Here is a 26,042-nt window from a genome sequence, read left to right as displayed (position 1 = left end):
TTTAAACGCTCCCTCTTCTCCTCCATGGCTGAGTTTCAACAGCACCCATGCCTGGAGGGGGCACAGGGCACACTGTCCCCCCTCTGTGCCTTTGCTCACGCCGCGCCTTCTGCCCAGACGGCCTTTCTCCTACCTGCTGGCTCGGCGAAGCGCTACACACCTTCTAATGTTCAGTGAGGCGGGACCTCGCTGCCTTGCAGCCCGCCCATAACGCCCAGGCTGTGCTGACGGATAGCTCCTCGTGTTCATTTCTATTGCAAAGATCTGTCTCTGGGTCTGTTTTCCTCCAAGAGACACAGACTTCCGGGGGACAGGGCTTGAACTGTAGTGCCCTCCATTTTCTCTAGTCATCTAACCGGCTGACGGGGGCGTTTCGGAAAAATGTGCTTCTCTAGGAGTCAGCAGGTATCATGGTGGTTATGGCGCTGAATTCCCACATGGGCAACTCCATGGTTCGAGTCCCAGACCCAGCAGCTTGAAAATCACACCAGGCACGTGTGCATGCGTGACCAAAATCCTGAGAGGAAACTGGAGGAGAGGGACTGCACCCCTGGGAGGTGATTTCTCACTTTCCTTCTCTGTCTCTCCAGCAAGCATGTACACTCTATGGCAAAAACCTAAAAACAAAACAAAACACCTCCCAGGGCCCACATCTCCTTGCGACGTCGGGGTTAGGCCCCACGACATAAATATTTTCAGCAGCCCCTCAAGTGATGCTGACGTGTGCAGGTGTTGAGAACTACCGTAGTCATCGCTCCAGAGATGTTTGTGCACCAGGATCCACCTGCACTGAGAATAAGAGATATTTCTGGATTACCCAGGAATGGTGCTCAGGGATCATTCCTGACTCTGGTCCTATGAATACAAGGGGAATCATTTATTTCCCCCATTTATTGCTGGGAAAGTTGTTATGATCTAAAAATGGAGAATAAAAAGGCGGGATTGGTACAAATCAAAATGAGTATAAAATGGCAGGAGATTGCCAACACCTGCATACACATCACAGAAGAAAGCAGACACGGGAGTATGCCCAGTAATATGCTGGGCTCACAGCCGAGAGGCCGCTCTCCGAGTGCAGACCGAGGCCGATGCCCAGGTGCGCAGGTGAGGACAGTCAGGTACGAAGCAAGAGTGGGTGGCTGTCACGGGGTTGAATTTGTTCCCCACGAGGATACATGGAAGTCCTCACTGCCAACACCTTTGGACCTGGTCTCATCTGGAAATGGAGGCTTTATGGAAGGAATCCAGCCAAAACGAGATCCTCCCGGATCAGGGTGGCCCTCCCCCTGCAGCTGGTCGCCTCAGTGGAGGGAAAGCTGGACACGGAGGCACAGGAGGAGGCCACGTGGAGTTGGAGGCAGAGAGCAGAGGGGTGGGTCTGCACGTCCGGGGACAGCTGGCAACCACCAGAAGCCATGAGACAGGACGGAGCAGAGTCTCCCTGTGACCCTCCAGAAGGAACTAACCCTGTCAACGGCAGGACTTTTTGCCCCAAGAACTGCAATAAAATAAAGTTCTTTTGCTTTAAGTCACTCTGTTTGGGGTCATTTGTTACATAGAAAGCACATACATTTGTTTTATACAAAGTACTTGTCTGTCTGTCTGTCTCTCTCTCTATCGTTTTTCTTTTTTTGGAGAGATTTTAGCTATAGCGAGCATGTGCTTGCCAGAGAGACAGAAAGTGAGAAATCACCCTGGGGCCGGGGGAGGTGGTGGCCATGCCACAATCCCTTCTCCTCCACTCTCAGGATTTGGGGCATGCACACACATGCACCTAGTGTGAGTTTCAAGTTGCTGGATCTGGGACTTGAACCAGGGCTGACCACATGGGAGTCCAACACCTAAACCACTGTGCCACCATCTGGCCCCTCTATCATGTTTTAAGCCAGTGATCCTTTTGAAAGGATATCTAAGAAACTGAGAACCAGCATGGGCTCTGGAAGAGAGAAGAGACTTGCTGAGTTACAGAAGAAACAGAGACTGATTCATTCATTCACTTATTCATTCATTCTTTTATGTGAGAGGAAGAGATAGACACAGGAATTTCTGACAGGGGCTTGCTGTGCTGTGATCCTCCTGCTCCAGCCGACCAATTAGCCCAGATTACAGGCTCCCACAACCACACCCAGCATGTTCCCATGCAGCTGCCAACCACTGCAGCTGGGCCCAGAGGCTGATGTGTCACTGCACTCTCTTGTGCTTGCTGACTATTTACCTCACCTGCTGTCTTCTTAAAAGATAAACAATTTTACAATTCTTGTATTTTGTTTTTGTTTTGCAGCTACAGAAATGACCCAAGGGACCAGCAGTTGGCATAATGGCTATGTTGCTGGACTCCCATGTAGTCGACCACAGTTCAATTCGCGGACCCGGTGGCTTAAACTCACGCCGGGCGCATGTGCGTGCATGCCCAAGATGCTGAGAGGAGAATGGAGGAGAAGGGATTGTGGCATGGCCATCCCCCCTTGTGATTTGTCGCTGTCTCTCCTCTGTCTTTCTGGAGAGTGCAGGTGCCCTATAGCAAAAACTTCTCAAAAAAAAAAAAAAAAAAAAAAGAAAAAAGAAAAAAAGAAAGAAAGAAAGAAAGAAAGAAAAAAGAAATGACCCAAGAGAGTTGCTGAACCTCTTAGAGTCTCAGACTTTACACCCAGAAAACGGGCGATAGCCATCACTACCACACGCGGTGCACCCTGCGTGCAGATCAGTGCCTGGCCCAGGAAATGTCCCAGCAAGCAAGCAGTCCAGCTGTCTTTCTGGCCAGGAGGTCATCCAAGTACTTCAAGAGTAGTCAAAACCCAAACACGGAGTCCCTCGTGGGCCTCGGGGAGACTGGTCTAGACCAAGTGGCAGCCAGTAAAGCCTGCAGCTGATCAGGTGTGCTCTACACACCAAGTTCTGGCTACACGAAGGAGATGCTCTTCGGCAGGGTGTCCCAGGGGCCGTGGAGTTGACATTTCAAGGTGGATAATTCTATGCTGGGGGTGGGGGTGGTCCTGAGCACAGTGGGATACTGAACAGCATCCTTGGTCTCTACCCACTAGACACCAGTAGTGCTGCCTTCCCGGCGTGGTAATCAAGCACGTCTCCAGACATCCAAGTGCCCCCTAGAAGAGTGACAACTGACTCCAGCTGAGAACCACTGGTCTAGGGGAACCAGCAGTTAGCGTAATGGCTATGTCGCTGGACTCCCATGTAGTCGACTGTGGTTCGTGTCCCGGATCCGGTGGCTTAAAACTCACGCCGGGCGCGTGTGCGTGAGTGCCCAAGATCCCGAGAGGAGAATGGAGGAGAAGGGATTGCGACGTGACCATCCCCTCTGGGGGATGATTTCTCGCTTTCTGTGTCTCTGTCTCTGTCTGTCTGGCAAGCGCACGCGCCCTATAGAGAAAAAAACCTCTCCCCTTCCCCCCCCAAAAAAAGAACCACTGGTCTAGGACTGGGAGTCCCCAGTGGTTTCCTCCCAGACAGCAGCACTGACATCACCTGGTCCCCACTTCAGACCAACGAAACGAGAGCTGCGTTGTCACCAGACCCGCACGTGGTTGGCCTGCACATTAGAATTTGGGAAGCACGGATCTCCCTCAGTGGACCTCTCCTCCTCTCCTGAAGTAGGAATAGCTAGAGAGTTAGGTAAAAAGACAGACTGGCCTAGTCACAGTGGTGTGTGCTGCTAAGACACTGTGCTCCACAGTTGGGACCACAGATGGCCTAGGTTCGATACCTGGTCCAACCTGAAAGCCAGGTACGGTGGAGTGTTCTGGCATCCAGGACTCAGAGAGGCCTAGGCAGAAGCATGGCAAAGTGAAAGTTGGCCTGGGCGACACAGGGGGACCCCGTCTAAAAAGGAGCTGGGCATGGTGGTTGGTACCTGTGGTCCCAGCTGGGAGGATGAGGCAGCAGGAACACGGCATGCAGAGACCCTGTCTTAAAAACAACAATAAAGGGGCCAACAGGTAGCACTGTGGCTCTTACGTGGCCAACCATGGTTTCAGTCCCAGATGGGGCAGCTTGAAACAGACTTGGCACGTGTGCGTGCACACACATGGTGCCAGGAGGACAAGCAATTGCAGCATGTTGTGGCATGGCCACCCCCAGGGAGGTGATTTCTCACTTTCTCACTGTCTCTCTCCATCTCTGTCCAGTGAGTGCTGCATGCACCCTATGGCAAAATCTTAAAAAGAAAAAACAAAACAAAACAAAACAAAAAGCAGAGATTGCTGGATTCCACCGAACCTAATGCATCAGTTCTCCAGGAAAACCGGCTGGGAGCTGATATTTCAAGGTGACTCTTCTGATTGGGAAGTTTGGGAATCTCCCCATTTCTACAGGGAGACAACATTCAGTGGTGGCTTTCTTGTACCGCCCAGGAAAATTGTCTTGGCTCAGAAATGTTTTCCGAATATTCACCGAATCCTCACTGAGCACTTGCTTAAGGACAAGGGACTGAAAGAGAGGTTTCTCAGTAGCACAGAGCTTACATCCTTACGGCGGACTGACCAGAAGAGAAGCAGAGTCTAGGGGCTGCTTGAACTCCTAGCTCTAACTGTGCCTGAACCCTTTGACGATCCAGTCACATGAGCAAATACATTCCTTCTTTACACAGGCTAACTGAAGTCTGGTTTCTTTCTCTTCCTTTGTTCCTTTCTTTCTCTCTCTTTTTTTTTTTTCCTTAGAGATGTTTGCTTTAGGGTGGGTATGCTCACCAGAGATAGAGAGATAGAGAGACAGAGACAAAGAGAGGGAAAGTGAGAAATCATCCCCCAGGAGGAATGGCCACACTGCAATCCCTTCACCTCGGTTCTCCCAGGATCTTGGGCATGCATACATATGCAACCCAGCATGATTTTCAAGCCACCAGGTCTGGGATTCGAACTGCAGTCGGCCATGTGAAAGTCCAGCCATGCCATCTGTTGGCCCCTGAAGTCTGATTTCTAATTATTTCTATCTAAGAGGATCTCAACTAACACACCATTTAAAGAACTTGAAAAGTGTATTTATTTCTTCTATCAGCAAGGAAGACAAGCTGAGTGAGACAGAGAGATAGTGAGACAGCACTCCCAAAAGGGTCTTCATGCCATGACCCACCTCCAGCCTCAGCCAGCCCTGGATCATGTTCAGAGGGATGCCTTGCATACTTGGGAAGGTCTTTAATTGCAAACTCAGAACTTCCCTGTGGATCAGCCTCATCGACAGTTTATTTTTATTTTTTTTTAACCACAGTACAGAACTTACAATTACCTCACGGGATAATGCATACGATGCACCTCAAAGAGCAAGGCGCACGGCCGGCATCTGTAAGCATCTGCTAGTATTATTAGTGGAACTGAAAGTTATCTATAGGCTTCCCCCCCTCCTTCTTACTATGCAAAGTTGGGATTCCAAAGTGAACAGCTGCACAGTGTTATCATCTTTCTACACATTCACACATAACAATCTTAATGATACATCACAATGAATAATTTGACGTTATTTCACTCTCCTTACTCTGAGTCGTGGACTGCATCGAACCCAACTCAAACAGAAAGCTCGCTCTTCCAATTTCAGCAGCGAAGTCATTCATAAATAAGAAGCGGCTCCTTGTTTTGTATGAATCAATTCGCAAGATAAATATTTAAATAAAATGTGGCTTCGATTGTGCTCTCTGATGATAATTGCTGGCTCACATTCTGTTTCTATATCAATGCGCTTTCTTTTTTCCCCCTAAGCTGACTCATGAACAGAGCTGTCACAAGCCCATGGCTCAAAATCTAGTGAGCAACATATGAGCAGTTTCACATAAGTGTCAGAACTGTAACTCTCAGGGCCAGCAGGTGGCATGATAGCTAAAGCGCTGGATTCCAACATGGAGGACCATGGTTCGAGTCCTGAACCCGGTAACTTGAAAATCACTCCAGGCGCATGTGTGCATGTCCAAAACCCCAGGAGGAGAATGGAGGAGAAGGGATTGTGGTGTGGCCTTCTCCCCTGGGGGTTGATTTCTCACTTTCCCTCTCTCTGTCTCTGTCTATCTCAGACAAGTGCATATACCCTATGGCAAAAACCTAAAAAACAAAAAACCAAATACACACAACAAACCATATTCACTGCAGCTAGGGAAACACACAACACACGGAAACTCCAGAATCTTCCATTGCTCTCAACTGAGTGATGCATTTAATTAGCTAAGTAACTGACAGTCAGTAACAAAGGATCGGCCCTGCCTCACCCCAGCTGTCAATAAATAAGAGCCCATCCAAAGAACAAACACCTCTGTGCAGGGCACGATCTCCATTTTGAAGAGCCCACAAAGCTCTGTATGTGAGGTTGTCAGGGGAAAAGAGCGTACTTGGGTAATTTGGAGATATTTGCAATCCCTGCGTTGTACAAAACCACATACTTTAGAGTTTATGCTCCATTCTAAGTAAGGAGAATCCAGGATTTTCTACTTTGAAGGCACAGGACTCTTTTACATGTCATTTCATTCAGATCCTTTATGTCTCCATGGGTGGCTCTCCAATTTTACAGTTTGTTCATTTCATGAAAACCTATCGGGCCGTTACCATGCGCCTGGCATTGCCGGGGAAGGAGGAGCCCAGGAAGGGCACTCACAGGCTGCATCGTCTTCACAGAGCCAGGAGAGGTCACTGGCTCCCAAACCGCTGTGCTTGCTAGAAGCACTGTAAACTCTCAAACCGCAGTCCTTGAAGATAAATATTTAAATAAAATGTGTTTTCAATTGTACTCTTCGATGATAATTACTGGCTCGTGCCCATAACTGCAGCCATGAGTTGTTATCTCCTTGTCTCATGCTGATCAATAAACGTAAGATTCAGAAGATACACAACTGTGAACGTAGCCATAGCAGAGAAGATACGGCTGTAGGAAGTCATCCATTCCTGCCTCTCTCGACTCTGCCATCTTCTCTCTTAACTCTTCAGCCACCCAGGGGGTGGGACAGAGACACAGGCTGCAAGGGCTCGTCCGATCGCACCTGTGACACAGGCCTGAGCAACTCAGTGCTCAAAACAAGTCCTCTGGGTTGAGGGGTGGGGCTTGGAAATTCTTCACATCCCTATCTGGATGGATTCATTCATTCATTCCCATGTGAGAGAAGGAGGAGGGCACCCCATCAGGGTCCTCACGCCATCGCCACCCTCAGTCTTAGCCAGCCTAGACCATGGGCACAGCCCAGGGAGGGCCCAGGACAGTCCCACTGCGCCACTGCCTGGGTCCCCAGTCGAGGTCTCCTGAAGAGAAAGCAGGAGGCGGTTACCAGCTTTCTCGAATTGACTATCACCTTCCGAGTCAATTGCAGCCTTGCAGGGGTTTAGAAAACTCAAGAGTAAGAAAATAATGATACTGTGTAACCCAGGGAAGACTGAGGTGAGGACTCCCTTTATTTCATTTCTCTGATCCCTGGTTCTTTTTCTAAATTATTATTTTAAGTTGATTATAAGGCACATGTGCTCACGAGAGAGGGAAAGAAAGAGAGAGAGAGAGCTCAAACAAACCAAGGCACCAAGTGTGGGACTTGACTGCAGTTGGCCGTATGGGAGCCCAGCACCTTAGTCACCATGCCACCTGCTGGCTCCAAGATCCCTGACTCTCACGTGGCAGATTAGATTATTATTAAGAAATACTTCCTGTCCCTGTCATCTCCATGTATGGAATACACTTCTCCACCTCCAGGCTTTGGGGTTGGTCATGTGACTTATTCCCACCAATGGGATGTGACCAGGTATGGAATGACCAAAGGTCCCCAAAGCATCTGTGAGCTCGGCCATGCCCTACCTGTACTTCTGGCACTTCCCTGAGAAAGAAGGTTCCCAAGCTAGCCCACTGGTCCCAGGAGGAGAATGAGACCCCGTCCTCATCCCAAGTGCAGCAGAGCCACCTGGGGTCCAAACCTGGGCCTCGACGCAGCTCCAGCATCACACAGTGGTGCCCTACCCCTGCTGCCATGGCGGTGCTGGACTCCCCTCCATCATCTCCCTCTTAGGCTGCGATGTCTCTTCCTTCACGCTCATCTATACCCTCAATCACTTCTCAGCCTCTGGTGCAGGCTCCCCACCTGCTCTTCCCCGGGCCTCTATAAGTCTGTGTCACGTGAATGCTGTGGAGCCCTGAACAGAGGAGAAGACGCCTTCAGGTCTTGTGAGTGCTCCGCTGTGGCTCAGTACCCCAGGGCATCCTCCCCAGCCCGTGGCCACAGCTCCTTCTCGCCTGCCACAGCTGTCAAAGGCCGGCACAGCCACCGCTCTCTCCTGGGCTCTGCACCCTCCACCTGGCCATTCTGCAGGTGATTCCTGCTCAGATCCCCCCAGCTTGACTCGTTATCTACCATCTGGACTGCCCCTTCCTGTGGGTCTTGTTTTGGTTATCAACGGGGGCAGTGGATGCTGGTGGTGTCTGTGTTTCCCTGGGCAAGCCTGTACCCGGTGTGGAATTCCACTTTCTGCCGAACGTCTCTCTCATCCTCTGTAAGCTCACTATCCTGCATCCCCCTTCCGTGTGCCTTTGCCATCCAGTGTGGTAGCTATGCGTCATACGCCGTACAGAGCCCTTGAAATGTGCCTGCTCTGCACAGAGATACACTGTGCGTGTAAAACACATACATGATTTCAAATGCGTAGTGTAAAAAGGAATACTCCACTTTATGAGTAAGTCTTTTGTTTGTTTTTAGTTTATGGTACAAGGCTTATGTGCTCACCAGAGAGAGAGAGAGAGAGAGAAGAAAAATAGAAAGAGAAATCACCCACCGGGGGGATGATCACACCACAATCCCTTCTCCTCCATCCTCCTCTTGGGATCTTGGGCACGCATGCACATGCACCTGGTGTAAGTTTAAGCCACTGAGTCCGGGATTTGAACTACAATCAGCATGTGAGATAAGCTGCCTTGACCTCCATGCCACTTGGCGGCCCTATTAATACTGAATACATGTTGAAATGATAATATGTTGAATATAGGGGGTTAAATAAAATATATCAAAATTAATTTCATCTGGGGCCAGCAGGTAGCATGGTGGTTAAGGCACTGGACTCCCACATGGTTGACTTTGGTTCAGTCCTGGACCCAGTGGCTTGAAAATCACACTGGGCACATGTGCATGCATGCCCAAAATCCCAAGAGGAGGATGGAGGAGAAGGAACTGCAGTGTGGCCATCCTCCTGGGAGGGGGGGGGGGACTTCTCACCTTCCCTCTCTCTGTCTCTCTCTGGAGAGTACATGCACCCTTCGGCAAAAAACTTAAAAAAAAATAATAATGTCACCTGATTCTTTTTACTTTTTAAAATATGGTTATTAGAAAATATAAAATTACTGGGCCAGTCCCATGACCTAGTAGTTAAGGGAGCCAAATCCCACATGGCAATCTGGGTGGTTTGAATCCCAAAGCCAGAGACTTGAGAAACACAGTGGGCGTGTGTACACGTGTACACGCCTAAAGTTTCAAAGGATGGAGAAATGGAAAAGAAGGGCTGCAGCATGATCACGTTCCACTGGAGGGTGCTTTCTCCCTCTTCCTACCCACCTCTGGCAAGTGCAAAAAACCTCTGGCAAAATTCCATACCAGGCTCCTGTCTGTGACTTACATGAGACAGTTAGTTTAGTTCTTCAACAATTATTTTGAAAATGCAAATGTATTTCAATGTGATGGATATATTGCAGAATGGAGTATTATTGTGTAAGCGAGAACCACAATATTGTGTGAGACATACGAGGTGAACGTGGAAAGCCTCACGCAGTTAAACCGAGCGGTGTGGGAATACACAGAACGCTCGCACATGTGCACGGCTGTCTATCAGCTACTTCAGGGTACCACACTGTGCACCTTACCAACCTCTGGTGCCACAACTTCCCATCCAGCTTCAGGTACCTGCCTTCCACCACGTGATGGTGACTCACAAGCGACACCCCTTCCAGGGACACTCTCACAAGCAGTCCCTATGCACTTCTCAACCTTATAACACACGTACACTTGAGATAGTCTTCTTAGGCTCCATCTCTGTGCCCCCGCCCCCCCCGAGATTTTTGCTATAGGGTGCATGAGTACTTGACAGAGAGACAGAAAGCAAGAAATCACCCCCCAGGGAGGATGGCCACACCCCAATCTCTTCTCCTCCATTCTCCTCTTGAGATCTTGGGTATGCACGCACATGCATCTGCCATGAGTTTTAAGCCCCCAGGTCTGGACTCGAACCGTGGTCCATTACATGGGAGTCCAGCGATGTAACTGCTATCCCATCTACTGGTTCCTAGGCTCCTATCTTTTAAAAAATGTGTCACTGACAAAAGCTTTTGCATGCCATGGCCCTATGTCCCTCTCTCCCATAGTACCTGTGGTTTTTTTTATTGCAAGATTTTGCATATGGTGGAGTTTTTTTAGAAACACTAATAGCTAGGTTTCTACTGAACAGGGCCACACTAGGGATCTCAGTTCCCAAAGTAAATTCCAGCAGCTCAGTCCTCCTCTTCACTCACCTGCATAATAGGGTACTAGATCTTTCTTTATAATTATCTTTACAGACAGTGTGGAATGGGGCGGGGGGAGAAAAGTATAGAGAAAGATAGCAAGAGAACAAAGAGAGAGGCATGACATTATTAGAACACAGACACGGTTTATTCCCTGTTGATGATGACGTATGTATAGTATTCTCAACTGGACAGGTCTGAGAAGTATTTCATGCTGGGTAAAGTCTTGTTACAAGCAAAATGAGAAATAGTGATTGAGTGTTTAAAAACATAATTGGGATGATAATAATGATGATCGGGAAAAACAATGAAAAGCTATTGGATGATGAAATGGGGATTTTAATGTCTCTGTATTGACTGATAAGCAATTCCTTCTGGAAAAAGAAACGCAATACACTGTAAAGTTATATGTGATTCAATGTAATATAAGCAAGATTATGATGACAATAAATAAACAAACAATTACCTTTGCAAAGTAAAGCTGTATTTGTAAGGCACTGAGGGCCACACGCCACATAACCGCGTGAATATAACTAATGAGGGCTGCGATTGGATCACGTTACTGCCAACATCGCTGCAACCCTGGAAAAGCTGTGACGCATTTATGAGCAATGCTGGAGAGTGAAGCAAATAACGAGTCTTGCTACTTCAAGGAAAATACGTTTGCTTTACAGAGAACATGGACAGAGGGACTATTGAAGAGGGCTCTTCCTTTAAGTCCCGGGGCCACAGTTGCTATGATGTCACGGGAGAAGTGCGGAAGCCTGGGAGTCCTGCTTCTGAAATGATGACGCTTTCTGTTTTTTTCTAAAGCCAGGCTTCATCCCAGCGCTGTCAGAACGAACCCTGGAGGCTTGAGTGGAAAACCAGTGTAGACTGGACTCACTTAAACATAGACACTTCCTTAAAAGCTTTCGGTTCGATGTGAATGTAAGTCATTTTGATTACTCAATTTCTATATTTATTAGGAATGATAAACCAAAGTACTTGAAAATAATTTCAGTGGCGATGAACTGTGGCACTTGATCGATGGGGGACACGGCAGTCAATTACCCTTTCACTTTATTTTGGTCCTCGGCAATCAGTTGGGATCAATACTCTCAATCTCAATTGATAGCAGAGCGCAAATCACAAATAATTTTTGTAAGTGGGCTGTCACCGTGTGTGTGGGCAGCCCCACCAGGTCCAGAGCCAGCCCCTTCACCCCTGCATGGGCAAAGAGGACCAGGGCTGAGCCGGGTGGGGGGGAGCACCGGGCCTTGCAGCACGAGTGGCTGTGAAAGGCCACTTCCGCCTGAGCGGATGTTTAGCCCACAACTGTGTGTCCGTACGGCCGACCCTGTCATCTTCCAAAGTTATCCGCCTGAAATCTCAAGTTCAAACTTAGCAGAATCGAATAACTGAGCGCAAAGGCAGGATGTTAAGCAGGCGAAACTCATGGAAAAAAGAAAAGAATTAGAATCCACGCAATGATAGCCAGACATCTAAATGTGCTAGAAAAGGAGACATGGGGTGCTTTTCTTGAAGGGGGAGATTCTGGAGAAAGGTTTGCTTAACTCATTCACCACCTGTTCTTTGGGCAGCGGGAACCCCAGAATCACAGGAGAGATCACCCCAGCTCTGCCAGGCAGAAGCTGGCTGACCCAAAACACATCACACTTTCACTTCTGGAAGTGAACATTCATGAACTAAACAGGTTGGTTTAAGGTGACAGCTTCCAAAACTGGGGTGCTTAGTACTCCAGAGCAAAGGGGAACAGGGTTGAACAAGAGGGAAGGCAGGAAGGGGTTGAAGGGAAGGTGGGATGCCCCTCACTCCGTGTGAACTGCGGCTGTTTGCTGCTTTCAGCTTGGTGCATTTGGCTTTAAGAGAGATTCTGTTTGAAGGGGTAAGCCTCCTTAGTGTCTGAGAGACTGAAGGCTGGAGGCCGGCTGTCTGGGAATATATCCCAGCTCCACTTTCTGGCTAGGTGAGCTTACGTAAGTTACCTACCATCTCCGAGCTTCAGTTCCCACAAATGAGATTATCACAGAACATTTTCTGATGGGGTCATTCTGAGACTAAATATGGTAATATTTGTAGTGCACTTGGGACAGGGCCAGGTATGTGGCAGCCACTACAGAAGAGTTTGTTAAGTCAATAAAGTTGTAGGGGACCAGCAGGTAGCATGGTGGTGAAGGTGCTAGATACTCCCACTCGAGCAACCATGGTTCGAGTCCCGGACCTGGCGGCTTGCTTTCTTACTCCACCCCTACTCCCCGTCAAATTTAAATGAATATATAAAATTAAATAAATAATTCTTAAAAAAAAAAAGTAAATAAAGTTGCATGCTGCGCTTTAAACATTACAAAAAATACAGTTCTAGGAGGCCAGGTGGTGATGCAGTGGTCACAGAACTGGGCCCATTTGGGAAGGTCGTGGACTCACGTCCTGGACACACATGGGCATGTCACATTCATGCCTGTGAGACAGGGTGCACTGCAATGTGAAAACCCCATTGGGAGTGTGCTCCTCTCCAAATAAGCTTAAAAAGATAAATAAGCCAAGCTTCAGCTCTAGACTAAGAGTCCCAAACTCTTGTGACCCTGCATCCTTATCAGAAAGTGAACACAAAACCCCATGTGTGTATATTTTTATATGCACAGGCTACTGTTCTAGAGCTTTCTGTGTTCCCTTTAAATAAAATACACTTATTCTTCCCATGAGAGAGACGGACAGTGTCAGTCACCCTTAGTAGGGTCCCCATGCCATGGTCCACCCCCAGTCTCGACGGGTCTGAACCACAGGCACATGCAAGTACACCCGGCCATTCTCAGTGAGGTCCCAGGACATGGACCCAGGGACCTTCCCAGGCAGGTCCAGTTGCTCACCACGGTGCCACCACATGGCTTGGTATTTTGTGTTTTAAAGAATGCAAACAATTTTGTAATGGCAGTGAAGTGGGGACACAAGCAGTGAGCAAGGTTGGACCTATTGCCCTGATTGTCCCTTAGTGCTCCGGGCTCAGGGTGCTTAGCACTCGGGGCCAGGCTCAAGCCTCCAGAGAAGGCAGTGAGACAAGCTCTGGCTGAGCACGACTAGAAGACTTTGCAAAGTCTTGGCAAAAAGCCCTTGCCCGTCTCTGTTTTCATCCAAGATGTGATGCCCTGAGCATCACCAAGCACAAAGGGAGCACCTTCTATGTGCACTGGGGGCAGGAGAAGGTTCCAGAATGAGGTCTGTGGCCCTAAACAACAGCTAAGAGATGTCAGGAACAACAACTCCTACAAGCCTGGCCACAAGCCTTGTGCTCGAGAATCATGATGGAGGACCCATTCTGGACTGCAGATGTCCCAAGGCAAAGAGAAGACTCTCACAGAGACAGAAATGGTCTTGTACACCAGCAACCCAAGAACCCAAGCATTCTGTGGGAAATCGGGACAGTGGGTCTAAATCTCCGTGGTCTGTGTCCATGCCATGGAATGTGCCATAAGACTCCATTTGGACTTTCTTGGCATGGAAGTTTCATCGACCAATCCCGTGGCCAGGGGGTCCGTGGACTCTCCAGACTTAATGTGAGACCAGGAAAGCCCTAGTAGAAACCTGTCATGTGCCACGTAGGAGGGAAGAAACCACCCAGGGATTACTGAGAACGTACCACACAGACGTGAAACATTTCATTCACATCCTGGTAAGCACCCAAGTCACTTTTCAACAGATGTTCTTAAGAGCTCATGTTTCTCTTAGGAAGACACATCCAGGTGAGTAGGTGTATGGTGTTCTAGTGGGAATGTTCTGGGCTATCTGCTTTGCTCACACCAACTCCTGGCTGCCCACCTCCTACAGAGCGAGGGCCGGGCAGCCATGTTGCTTCTGCAGTTCTAATGTGCACGCCAACGACCTGTGGGCTTTGTGAGAATGGAGACTGAGTCAGTAGGTCTGGGGTGGTCAGTGTTTTCTCTTCTTTCTCTTCTTTCATTTTTATTTTTTATTATTATTATTATTATTATTATTATTATTATTATTGTTGGAGGTTTTTGCCTTAGGGTATATGTGCTCACCAGAGAGAGAGGGAAATAGAAAGTGAGAAATCGTTCCCCGGGAAAATGGCCATGCCACAATCCTTCCTCCTCCATTCTCCTCTTGGGGTTTTGGGCTGCAGCACACATGTGCCCAGTGCGAGTTTCAAACCACTGGATCGAGGACTCTAACTACGGTCAACTACGTGGGAGTCCAGCAACATAACCATTACGCCAGCTGCTGGTCCCACGGCCAGTGTAGTCTACGTTTTTTCTTAAAGGATCGTTTATTGTATGGAACTGAATTTCATTCCTCTCCATTGCTGTTTCTTCCTTTTTTGTCCAAGACTCCTTCTTTTATTATTTTCAGACTGATTTTCTTCTTTTAAGCTTATTCACTTGTTTCTTCCCTGAATGAGAGAAACAGAGACAGCATCCCTGGGAGGGTCTTAATGCTGCCATCCACCCCCAGCTTCAGTCAGCCCTGGATCGTGTGCACACACTGACCTGGCACACTCAGGGAGGAATCCAGACACGAACCTGGAACCTTCAGATGTGAGTCAATCTCAGAGAGCACGGCGTTTTATTCCAGGGCCGCCATCTAGGCGTAAGAGGGTCTGTGGTTCCTACGAGCGCCCAGGTGAGGTTGCTGCTGCTGCTCAGGGTCACCATTTGAATGAAAAGACTGCATCTAACTCCCTGAACACCTGACAACTCAGCCAATCGGCTTCCCTCTCTGAAATTAGAATTAGGACAAAGAGGTTCTCTTCTCCGCCAGAAGGTCTCTCAAAATGAGAGACAGCTAAAAGGTCTGTAACTGTGGGGGTCACCATTATCTGCTGTGTAGACTGAGAAAAAGGGAAACCCAATTGTCACAGAAGAATTGGGCAGCCATGCAAGACTAGTGACACAGCCTGGGTCCCCTAGCTGCTCCTGCCGCTGCCTTTTTTTTTTTTTAATTGCCAGAGGGCCCATGTACTTGCCAGAGAAAAAGTACCCCCAATGTGGCACAGTCACACTGTAATTCATTTTTCTACATTTCTCCAACACGTCAGGGTTGGGGGTACATAAATTTCAATCCTGCTGGGGCCAGGATTTGAACTGCAATAGGCCATGTGGGATCCAGCTCCTTATGCATAGCACTTAATTGTTATGCTATGGGCCAGCCCAGGGTTCTGCAGCTTTTTTTAAAAAATAATTTTATTTATTGTTATCATTATTACTATTACTATTATTATTTTAATTTGCTATAGGGCACATGTACTCACCAGAGAGAGACAGAGAGAGGGAAAGTGAGAAAGCAAGCCACCAGGTGCAGGACTTGAACTGCAGTCGGCCAAGCAGAAATCTAACACCTTAACCACCATGTCATCTGCTGGCCCTGGTTCTGAAGATTTAAATTCCCATTTAAATTCAGATCTTAAATTCCCATTCCTTGGGTCCCATGAAACACTGCTTCATCGTTGTCAGTTTACTTTTTACTTACGCTCATGACATTGGGTAGTCGGAAAAGTCAAGACGTATTTTTCCATGCAAAAGACATGTCATGACTTTTCCAATGACCAGTGAGTTGCCTTCTGTTACTTGCCACCTAACTACCGAAGTCCTCCCCTTATCTGCTGAGGATATGTTCCTAGACTCCCATGGGATGCCTGAAACTGTGGACAGTACTGAACCTACGTATGCTGCTTTTCCCATACTTGTACAACGTTTAATTTATAACTAAGACAGAAAGAAATTAACAACAATAACCAATAAGAAAACAGAACCATTAAAACTATCTACTGGAATGAAAGTTAGGTGAATGTAGACTTTCTCAGATCTCTGATAGTGTGGGTCTTCGCTCCCTCAGCATGCATTTTCTTCCTTTGCTTATTAAGTCAAGAGCGTCCACCTTTTCACATGAAAGAAGTATGCGTGGCTTCTCTTTGGCACATACAACTGCTAGCATTGCCACTCGGGTGCCTTGGAACTACGATTTACAGGTTACCTGAACTGCAATACTGTGACAGTCAATGTGACAACCGTGATGGCTACTACGTGACCGCAGGTGGGCAGGACCTACAGCATGGAGGTGCTGGGAGAGGGGTGATCACATTCCACATTCCACATTCCAGAAGGGATGGAGTGGGACAGCGTGAGAGTTCACCTCACTACTCAGAATGACGCCTTTTCAAACTTACGAATTGTTTATTTCTGCAATTTTCCACTCAGTATTTTTGGAGCCTGGTTGACTGTGGGTAACTGAAACCATAGGACGTGAAGATGCAGATGAGGGAGAACTGTGGGATTACGGCAGGAGACTCCGAGAACCGGCACAGAGGACAAGCCTGCTCCTTCCATCTCCGCCTTCAGCACGAGCGCCCGGGCTGCCTGTTAGATCGCTGACGAATGAATGAATGAACGTAAAGCCCAGGGGGTGGTGTGCTCTACAACTTCTCCGTGCCCAGATTTAGAGAAACACATTTGCTCCCTGTCTCACTGTCGATCCTAGAAATCCAATTGTGACAGTGACACGTTGACTGTCTATTTTTCTATTTATGTCATCTATTCCCTCAGCGCTCTAATTTCATTCTTCATATCTGGCAAGGGAAAAAGGGACTTGAGGAAGGTGTATTTCCCCTTTAAATACCATGAAAGTTATGAATACATCTTTCCCAAACTGCCAAAATAATTGTTTCATTTACAGAACTGAAATTCTCTAGGGAGCGTCCCAGTGATGTTCTAAATTGCTAACATCAGATATGCAGAAAACAAATATGGAGCAATCCATATGCTCCCAATCCTGAATTTAGCATCTCAGCTCAACAAAAACTTACATTTCAATCACTTTCCGTCAGTTCTGTGTTATGAGTGTGTGCAGGGTTAAGACTGGATGGAAGCCACCGGCCTGGAACCTTCTGCAGAGCAGGGCTCAGTCTGTACCGCCTGCGGCTCCTACACAAGCTGCCAGTTACAGAGTTTGCTTTAAATGAACACTTACAGCCTGCAGATCCCAGTCAGGGGCAGGAAGCCTGAGCAGGCTTGGGCTATGTGATTGCAAAAGGGGGGACTTGCCAAAATTTCCCCCTTCTTGCTTATTAGTACCCCTGAATAATCCTGTAGCTTGGAGGAAGAGTTAGGCCACAGCTGGGAGTTTACCACTTCCCAGGGAAACCCCATTGTATAATAAAAACAATGTGTAAGAAGGCATCGCAGGTCAGAAGTTGGGCAGGATGGTGACGAGGACAGCTAACATTTATACAGCCACTGCTATGTCCCAGGCACCATTCTCTGCACCTTACCTCTGCATCGTTTCATCTTCAAAATAATCCTACCCGGAGGTATCACTATTATCCCTATTTACAGGTGAGAAACTAAGGCTTGGAAAGATGGACTGTCGGGACCAGCAGTTAGCGTAATGGCTATGTCTCTGGACTCCCATGTAGTCGACCGCAGTTCGAGTCTTGGACCCGGTGGCTTAAACTCATGCCCGGCGCATGTGTGTGCATGCCCAAGATCCTGAGTGGACAATGGAAAAGAGATTGCAGTGTGGCCATCCCCCCTGGGGAGTGATTTCTTGCTTTCTGTCTCTCTCTGTCTTTCTGGCGAGCACATGCGCCCTATAGCAAAAACCTATCAAAAAAAGGAAAAAAAAAAAAAAAGATGGACTGTCAGACTCCCTGGGTGCAGAGGAACAAATGTCGCTTCTTCCTACTGGCAGACATTCCCCTTCTGCTGACAGTGGTTTGGTTTTCTTTCTGAGAACCTCCCTCTGGGTACCATTTAGTGGGATGAAGGTTCCAACTTATACTTAAAGACCTAAAAGCCATATCTAATATGGCCATTGTTGACTGCAAGATACATGAGGGCAGGCACAGGTCTTTATCAACCCAGACCCTACCATAAAGCACAATTTAGGTGCTTAATAAATCAGTGAAAGAAAATCCAATGAACACAGCATACTAACTGTAATACACTGGGTGATGTGTTCTATCAATACAATGGCTGTGGGCTTAGGAAGTGTCCTGATTGGTTGAACCTGGATCATGTGTTTTACTTAGACCAATCAGGAGCTATCCTGAGAATGTGCGTGAACTGACACATGGGTAGAGGCTTTCTGGAGCCAATTCAAACTGACCATGTGTCCTATAGGAGCTGCTACCTTTGTCCTGGCCCTGGCCCTGATTTCTATACTGCCTAAAGCTTTTTCTTTAGTTCTCTGGGATACCTGTCATAAATTTCCTTTTTGCTTAAATGAGCCAGAGCTGGTTTCTATTACGTACAACCAAATTACCCTGCTTTCTAAATGAAATATTTTTAACATTCATGACATGGCTAGACCCAGAAAACTGAACTGTAGAGGCACGGGGCAGCACCAGAGGCCCTGGACCTAAAATTAGGCATAGTCACTGGCAGAGAACATCCATTTATTCAACACACATCAGTCATCGAGTACTTCTGACAGCCCGGAACCGTATCAAGTTTCTTCCCTAGACTTTTTTTTTTTTTTGGTCATCCATCATAGGATAATGACATAGATATCACTGTACTCTCTTTACAGATGAGGAAACTGAGGCTCAAGGAGGCTAAGTAAGTTCCCCAGGAACACAAACATAGTGAGTGGCATAGTCAGGACTGAAAATCAGTTCCCCTGAAGCCAAGCAAATGAAGTGTCCTTATCACTGTACCATAGTCTTCAAGGGAATGGGCCTCAGGTCACTGGCAGGGCTGAGAAACCCAGGTTCTAGGTCTCAGGCAAAAGGACAGAGAAGAGCGGAGTGGAGACTGAGGGCAACGTGGGACAGGACGGGAGACCAAGTAAGCCATTACACGCTGCAGCTTACAGTGACTTTTCAATTCCATCGAGTGCTGCCCCATTTAAGGAGGAATCTTGTCTAGGTCAATAAATCTTCCAACTCTCCCCTCACCTCCATGTTCCATGAATTCCAAACGTCCTACTATCATGGCTAATTTTTTTTCTTTTCCTTTTTTTTCCCTTCAAATAAGCCTCCTCTCTCAGGTGCAGGACGGGCTTATGATTCAGGCCTGCCAAACAAATGCTTTCCATCCTTCTAGACACAACGTTTGGCTCGTAGATAACATCCAGATGGTCTCATGTGATTCAGTCCTGGGAATTTTACTGGACTAACAATAAACAAGACAAAACAAAAAACTCTTTTCTCTGGGATTATGAACTACAAGGAAGAGACAAATCCTAGAGTTGCCTAAGAATAAAGCTAACCTAGGAGGTGGCAGAATTGCTGAAAATGGGAGAGAAAAATGAAAACTTATCCGTTACTCGTGTACCTGGATACAACCAGACCTGAAGCTTATGCTTTGGATTTTATAGTTACAAAGAAAGTCAGAAGTCCTCTTTGGTTTTTAAGCAAACTGAGCTGGGTCTCTGAATCTTCTAATCAAAAGAACCAATAATGGTGTGGCCAATAGTAGGATACTGCCGTGGCCACACTGGAACCATAAGGAAGGCCCGGTTCAGTTCCTGGACCAACCTAAACATGCTAGACACAGCAACATGTGATGTAATGCTGGCTCACTGGGAGGCTGGGGCGGAAAGATCACGGCTTGGCGAGACCCTGTCAAAAAAGGTCTCTCTCTTCCCCCATTTTCCTCATACGAAAATAAAAAAAAGAGTCCACAGTAATACTCTTAACTCACCCATATGCTCTGGAATTGCATTTACCTACCCTGATTGCTCTTACATTTTCCCAAATCTCAATCTTAACCAAGTTGCCTAAGATGCACCAGCTTGCTAATCTTACTTTTTTTTTTTTTTTTGGAGAGGTTTTTTGCTATAGGGCACATGCACTCGCCAGACAGAGAGAAAGAGAGACAGAAAGCGAGAAATCACTCCCCAGGGGGGATGGCCATACCACAATCCCTTCTCCTCCGTTCTCCTCTCAGGATCTTAGGCACACACACACATGTGCCCGGCGTGAGTTTAAGCCACCAGGTCCGGGACTCGAACCACGGTCGACTATGTGGGAGTCCAGCGACATAGCTATTACGCTAACTGCTGGCCCTGCTAATCTTACTTGTGAAGAAGTTTATTTCTTCTGAGAGGGAAAGAAAGGTCTTCATGTTGCAATCCACACCCGTCTCAGCCAGCTCAACCACAGGCACATGTACCTGGCATGTTCAGGCAGGTCTAGGATGCGAACCCAGGATCCTTCCTGTCTGTGTCCAGTTCTGTCACTGCGACATCACCATCTAGCATCATTACCTTACTTTTTAAACTTTATTCCCTAATGTTGTTCTGCCTGGAAGTTAAATGCTTTAATGCAAGAAAAGGAAAAACATGATTTATTCCCAAATGGGAATTTATTAGATAACTTAATTCTGTGTCATAAACCCAACTAACATACTAAGAATAATATTTAGGGGACCAGCAGATGGCGTAATGGTTACATCACTGGACTCCCACATGGCCGACTGCAGTTCAAGTCCTGGACCCGGCGGCTTAAGACTTAAGCTGGGAGCTTGTGCGTGCAAGCCCATAACCCAGAGAAGAGAATAGAAAGGCAATTGCAGCATGGCCATCCCCCCTGGAAGGGGGTGATTTCTCACTTTCTGTCTCTCTGGTGAGCACACATGCCCTATAGCAAAAATCTGTTTGTTTTTTTTTTTTTAAAAGTGATATTTAAGGAAAAAATCACTGCTGCATGCCTTGCACATTATGTAGTGTGTCATTACTGAAAACCCACTAGCTTCCAGGTTGCTGGGGATAAGACAGTGAACAAAGTCAGAAAACTCACTCCTGCCCTCCTGGAACGGATGCTGTTGTAGAGGAGAAACACACCGTGAGCCAACAGATAAACAGGCAAGGGGGAGCGAGGGCAGAGCAAACGCTGCCAGAGGGGACGGCATTTCGGATGGCCAGAAGGTCTTGGCTGAGGCGACTTTGGAGCTGACACTGACTCTAGAGCAAGGAGAATGGCTAGTTTAGGACTCCTGAGGTGGGTGTGTGCTTGGCCCATTACAGGAGCATGAAGAGGGGAGCTGGAACTAAATAAGTGAGGGGAGCAGCGAGAGGAGGGAAGTTCGACCACAGAGCCAGAGGCCAATCACCATGGGCATTCTGGGCCTGGGAGGGCAGTGGGTGTGACTGCGCTGTGATGGAGAAGCACCGGTGGGTGGAGTCAGGAGAAGGGTGTGATCCGTCTCTATGTTAAGGATCACTCTACGTGGGGTGGGAAATCAGCATATCGGCTGGGGACTTTCATCCAAACATTATTTATTTATTTATTTTTCAGGTTTTTGCCATAGGGTGCGCAGGCTCACAGAGAGAGACAGAGAGACGAAGTGAGAAATCACCTCCCCAGAGGTGATAGCCATGCGGCAATCCCTTCTCCTCCATTCTCCTAGCTGATTTGGGGCGTGCACACACATGTACCCAGTGTGATTTTCAAACCCCTGGGTCTGGGACCAGCTGTCAGATATGTGGGAACCCAGAGCCTTCACCACCTGCTGGCTACGCACACACGCAGGCATGTACGCTAAATTTATTCAGCCAAATTGCACAGCTTTTTAGCATGTGCTCAAGAAATAACACAATAAAAAGGCTTTAATTATATTAAAAGGACACGAGCTCCTCCTCTTCCATTTGACCTTGCAGATACATCCCCTTTCAGGGCAAAGGTGAAAGCTAGGCAGTTGCTGTGACCCAGCAGGACAGGACTTGGCTCAAGATGGAAGAGATGCAGGTGATAGGGTCACCAGACGCCAGATGAATTGTGAAAGTACAGTCCCCTGGGTTTAAGAGGGACTGAATAGGGGCCGGCAGAAGGTGCAGTGGTTATGTCACTGGACTCCCACATAGCCGACTGCAGTTTAAGTCCCGGACTCGGTGGCTTGAAACTCACGCTGGGTGTGTGTGTGTGTGTGTGTGTGTGTGTGTGTGTGTGCGCAAGATACTAGGGGGGGAGTCCAAGATCCTAGGAGGAGAATGGAGGAGAAGTGACTGTGATGTGGCCATCCCCCAGGGGGTGATCTCTCACCTTCCCTCTCACTGTCACTTTTCCCCACACTCCACACTCCCACGAGCACATGCACCTAAGGCTAAAACCACGATGAAAAAGAAAAAAACAAGATGGACTGGATGTTGGGTGTGACCAAAAGACAAGAAAAGAGATGGAGGCACCATTGGCCGAGATCAGGATGGTAGGAGAACCCACTTCGGGGGTGGCCGTCAGAGTGTGGTTTTGGACGCATCCTCAGCACAGTAGAACTTACGTAAGGTAAAAGTCACCACTGTGACCATGCTGAAGTGTACAATTAGTAGCATTAAGTATACTTACAGTGCTGTGACCTTCACCAACACCCACTTCCAAAACGTTTTCATCTCCCAAATAGAAATTCTGTATCTGTTAAACTCTGACTCCCCTTTCTCGCCTCTCCCCCAGCCCGTAGTGACTTCTATTTAATCTTGTCTCTATTGCACACGTACATTTAAGGTGCCTATTAGACACCCAGGGATGGTACTGATTTGAGGGCTCAAAGGAAGAGGCGAGGACTACATGGCATGGGTTGGCAGCAGATAGAGCAGTGTGCACGCAATCCCCAGTGCAGCCCAGAACTTGGACATGGCGTCAAACACAGCCCCGGGCATGCACTAGCGTCTCAATAAATATTTGTCCAATTAAGCAATGAAGTTCTCTGCTCCCTAGGTTAGGAGACAAGCCATTCATTGAACAGAAAACAGAAAATTTTCAAAGTACAAGCCTTTAAAATAGTTCTCTTTCTTAAAAAAAAAAAAAAAAAGCAGCCTGAACAAAATTTTAAAATACACTGGCACTTCTTCTGCAGTTTTCAGAAATAATGTTTGATTTGTAATCTCGTTGGCTGGTGATTGTGCCAAAACCCAGTACCACTTGACACCGTGCTATGTTACATAAACAGAACGAGAGTGACACGACCAGATGTGGCGTGTCACAGTAAGGATCAATCAGCCTGCAAAACAGGAGAAGAGGGTCTGTCTAAAGCCAGGCATTCAAAGTGTGTTTCAAAATTGCCAACCTCTATTCAAATTACCCTGGCGGCATTGGAAGCAAAAAACATGGTCATGCGAGGAGGTAAAATTATGGCTACCAAGATGAGATTCAGATGGCAATTTATCTTCAGCCGACAAATGTTTTCTACACAGAATCATCTCCAAGTGCCAGATCTTGATCATCTCGGTTACGAGCAGATATTTAGGAATGGCGAGTCCTAAGTGGGCAGCCACTCTGGCATTACGATGCATGCAGCACATCATTGGGGTGCGGGAGCTACTGCAATCTACCTGCAGGTGGTAAAGCTTGGAATCAGCTTCCCCAGCCATGCAGCCACGGCATGGAAATGTGGGGACAGGTACGTGGTAGAGGAAGGTTTCGAAAGCCTCAGCCGCCTATTGCATTCTCTTGCTATCTGCTTCTCACCACCTGCTCAATTAATCATAGGTTATTCATCAACTAGTGCAATGACCTCGGCCTCGAAACTCAACTGACCTGGCCTCGTCGGCGTTAGCAGAAGCCGCAAAACTCAGACTGGAGAGACGCGAGCCCCCGTCTCAGTGTTTCACTGGGCAGTGAAGTCTGTTCACACTAAAATCATTCATCTTCCTTTCATCGTCTTCCCTTTTTAATTCACACTAGCTGCGTTGGTGAACGCTGAAGAATATGAATTTGGGTGAGGGTTCGTTGTCAGCAGGTGGCGCAGTGGTTAAGGTCCTAGATCCCACATGGCCAGCTTCGCCACTGGAGTCCCGGACTCAGCTGCTTGAAAATCGCGCCAGGCATGTGTGCGTGTGTGCCCAAAGTCCCGAGAGGGGAATGGAAGGAAAAGGATTGTCTGTGACCATCCACCCCGGGAGGGTGAGTTCTTATTTCCTCCCTCTGTCTCTGGTGAGCACACGTACCCTCTGGCAAACTAAAAACAAAAACAAAACAAAACAGAACAGAACAAAACAAAACAGAATAAAAAGAATATGAATTTGGCATTGATGATACGGAAGAAACCAAACCATTTCCGGACAGCATGTGAGACTCTCCAGTTGAGCCAGATGATGACTGTACAAAGTTAGGATGTATTTACCTACTTTGCAAAAAGAGAACCTCGACAGTGGAAAGGGCTGGTAATCCAGCTTGAATTGTGTGGGGGAGATTTCACGTACCGCCTCCTCCGAATTTCAGTACCGGGTTTGGAACTTCCTGACGAAGGCAGAAAAGGGAAGGCCCAGTATTTCTCCATCTTCTCTTTTTACAGTGAAAAAAATATATATATTCAGGATGGATTCCACAAAATACTTCGTAACTTTGGTCTATGCGCAGTCACCACCCACCTCCAGATCTGAGTTTCCTTGGGGTACGTGGGCTTCCACCTGTCTTTAATGATGACAGAAAAGACTGCATCGCTAGCGCATCATGAAAAGGTGGACCAAAATAAATGCTAAAATCCTTGCTTTCGAGGGATGGCAAACCACAAAGGACCTGTATTTCTAATGAGAGTCAGTGACGGTGACTAACACGTCCCGGATGATGCACGAACAGCATTTTCTAACAAATTCTACCGCGAAACTGAAAGCCAGCACTCTTCTCTAACAGACGGAATAATTTCATTTACCCTGGGGTTTTTTATTTGAATGAACTGAGTATTTGTGGTAAAGCCATAGTTTGGTAATGGGTCTCACTTTTTAAAAAGACTATTTTTAAGTTATCGCAGCCCTACTGGACACTGCTGGTGACCGTTATTAGCAGAAATGTAACCTTGACTTTTCGGGCTACCACAGCTTGGTGTATGTCAGCATAATCAACCGGGGACTCTCGGCCACACACATATGTTTGTATGTAGTCAAGTCACACAGTGTCTTTAGCATTTGCTCAGGAAATAGCACAATAGAAAGGTTTTAAAGGACATAAAGCCCTCCTCCTCCATGCTGTCACTGGGAATACCTACAGGGCACAACAGGTCCAGGAAGTGTAAATGGAGACTTGAATGGACCTGCAGGAGGGCTGGCCCTGCAGTGCCCGGGTGAAGGACTGGGCACTGGGACCCATGGTCCCCATGGTCGATCATAGCCTGAATCACGGCCAGGTGGCCTGAAAAACATGCCAGGTGCATGTGTGTGTGTGTGTGTGCCCCAAATCCTGATGGGATGGAGAAATGGGGGAAAGGAGATGGTGGCATAACCATGCCCCTTCAGGGCTTGTCTGTTTCTGTCTCTCTCTTTAGCAAATCCGTGTACCCTCTGGCGACACTACTCCATGACACTATCTGGGAACTGGTCGAACTGTATGGTGTGAATGTGTCCCATAGTTCACGTACTGAAATCTGGGGCCCGCGTGATCACATGACCATGAGTCTATGAGGAGAGGCAGACACGAGTCTGTGTGCTCCTGCTCGCTCACCGTGTAGGCCTCTTCCCACATGACTCACCATCTAGAAGGCCCTCTCCAGATGTGGTCCCAGATGTGGCCCTGGCTCTTGGACTTCCCCTTTTTTTAGAGAGGTTTTTGCTATACGGTGCATGTGCTTGCCAGAAAGACAGAGACAGAGAGATAGAAAGCGAGACGAGAAATCACTGCCCCCCCCCCCCCAGGGGGGAGGGGCACCCAC

Source organism: Tupaia chinensis, unplaced genomic scaffold (genome assembly GCF_000334495.1).
Source record: "Tupaia chinensis unplaced genomic scaffold, TupChi_1.0 Scaffold000570_1, whole genome shotgun sequence".
NCBI lineage: Eukaryota > Metazoa > Chordata > Mammalia > Scandentia > Tupaiidae > Tupaia > Tupaia belangeri.
The sequence above is the reverse complement of the archived record's forward strand: the minus strand, read 5'-3'. Positions refer to the sequence as shown.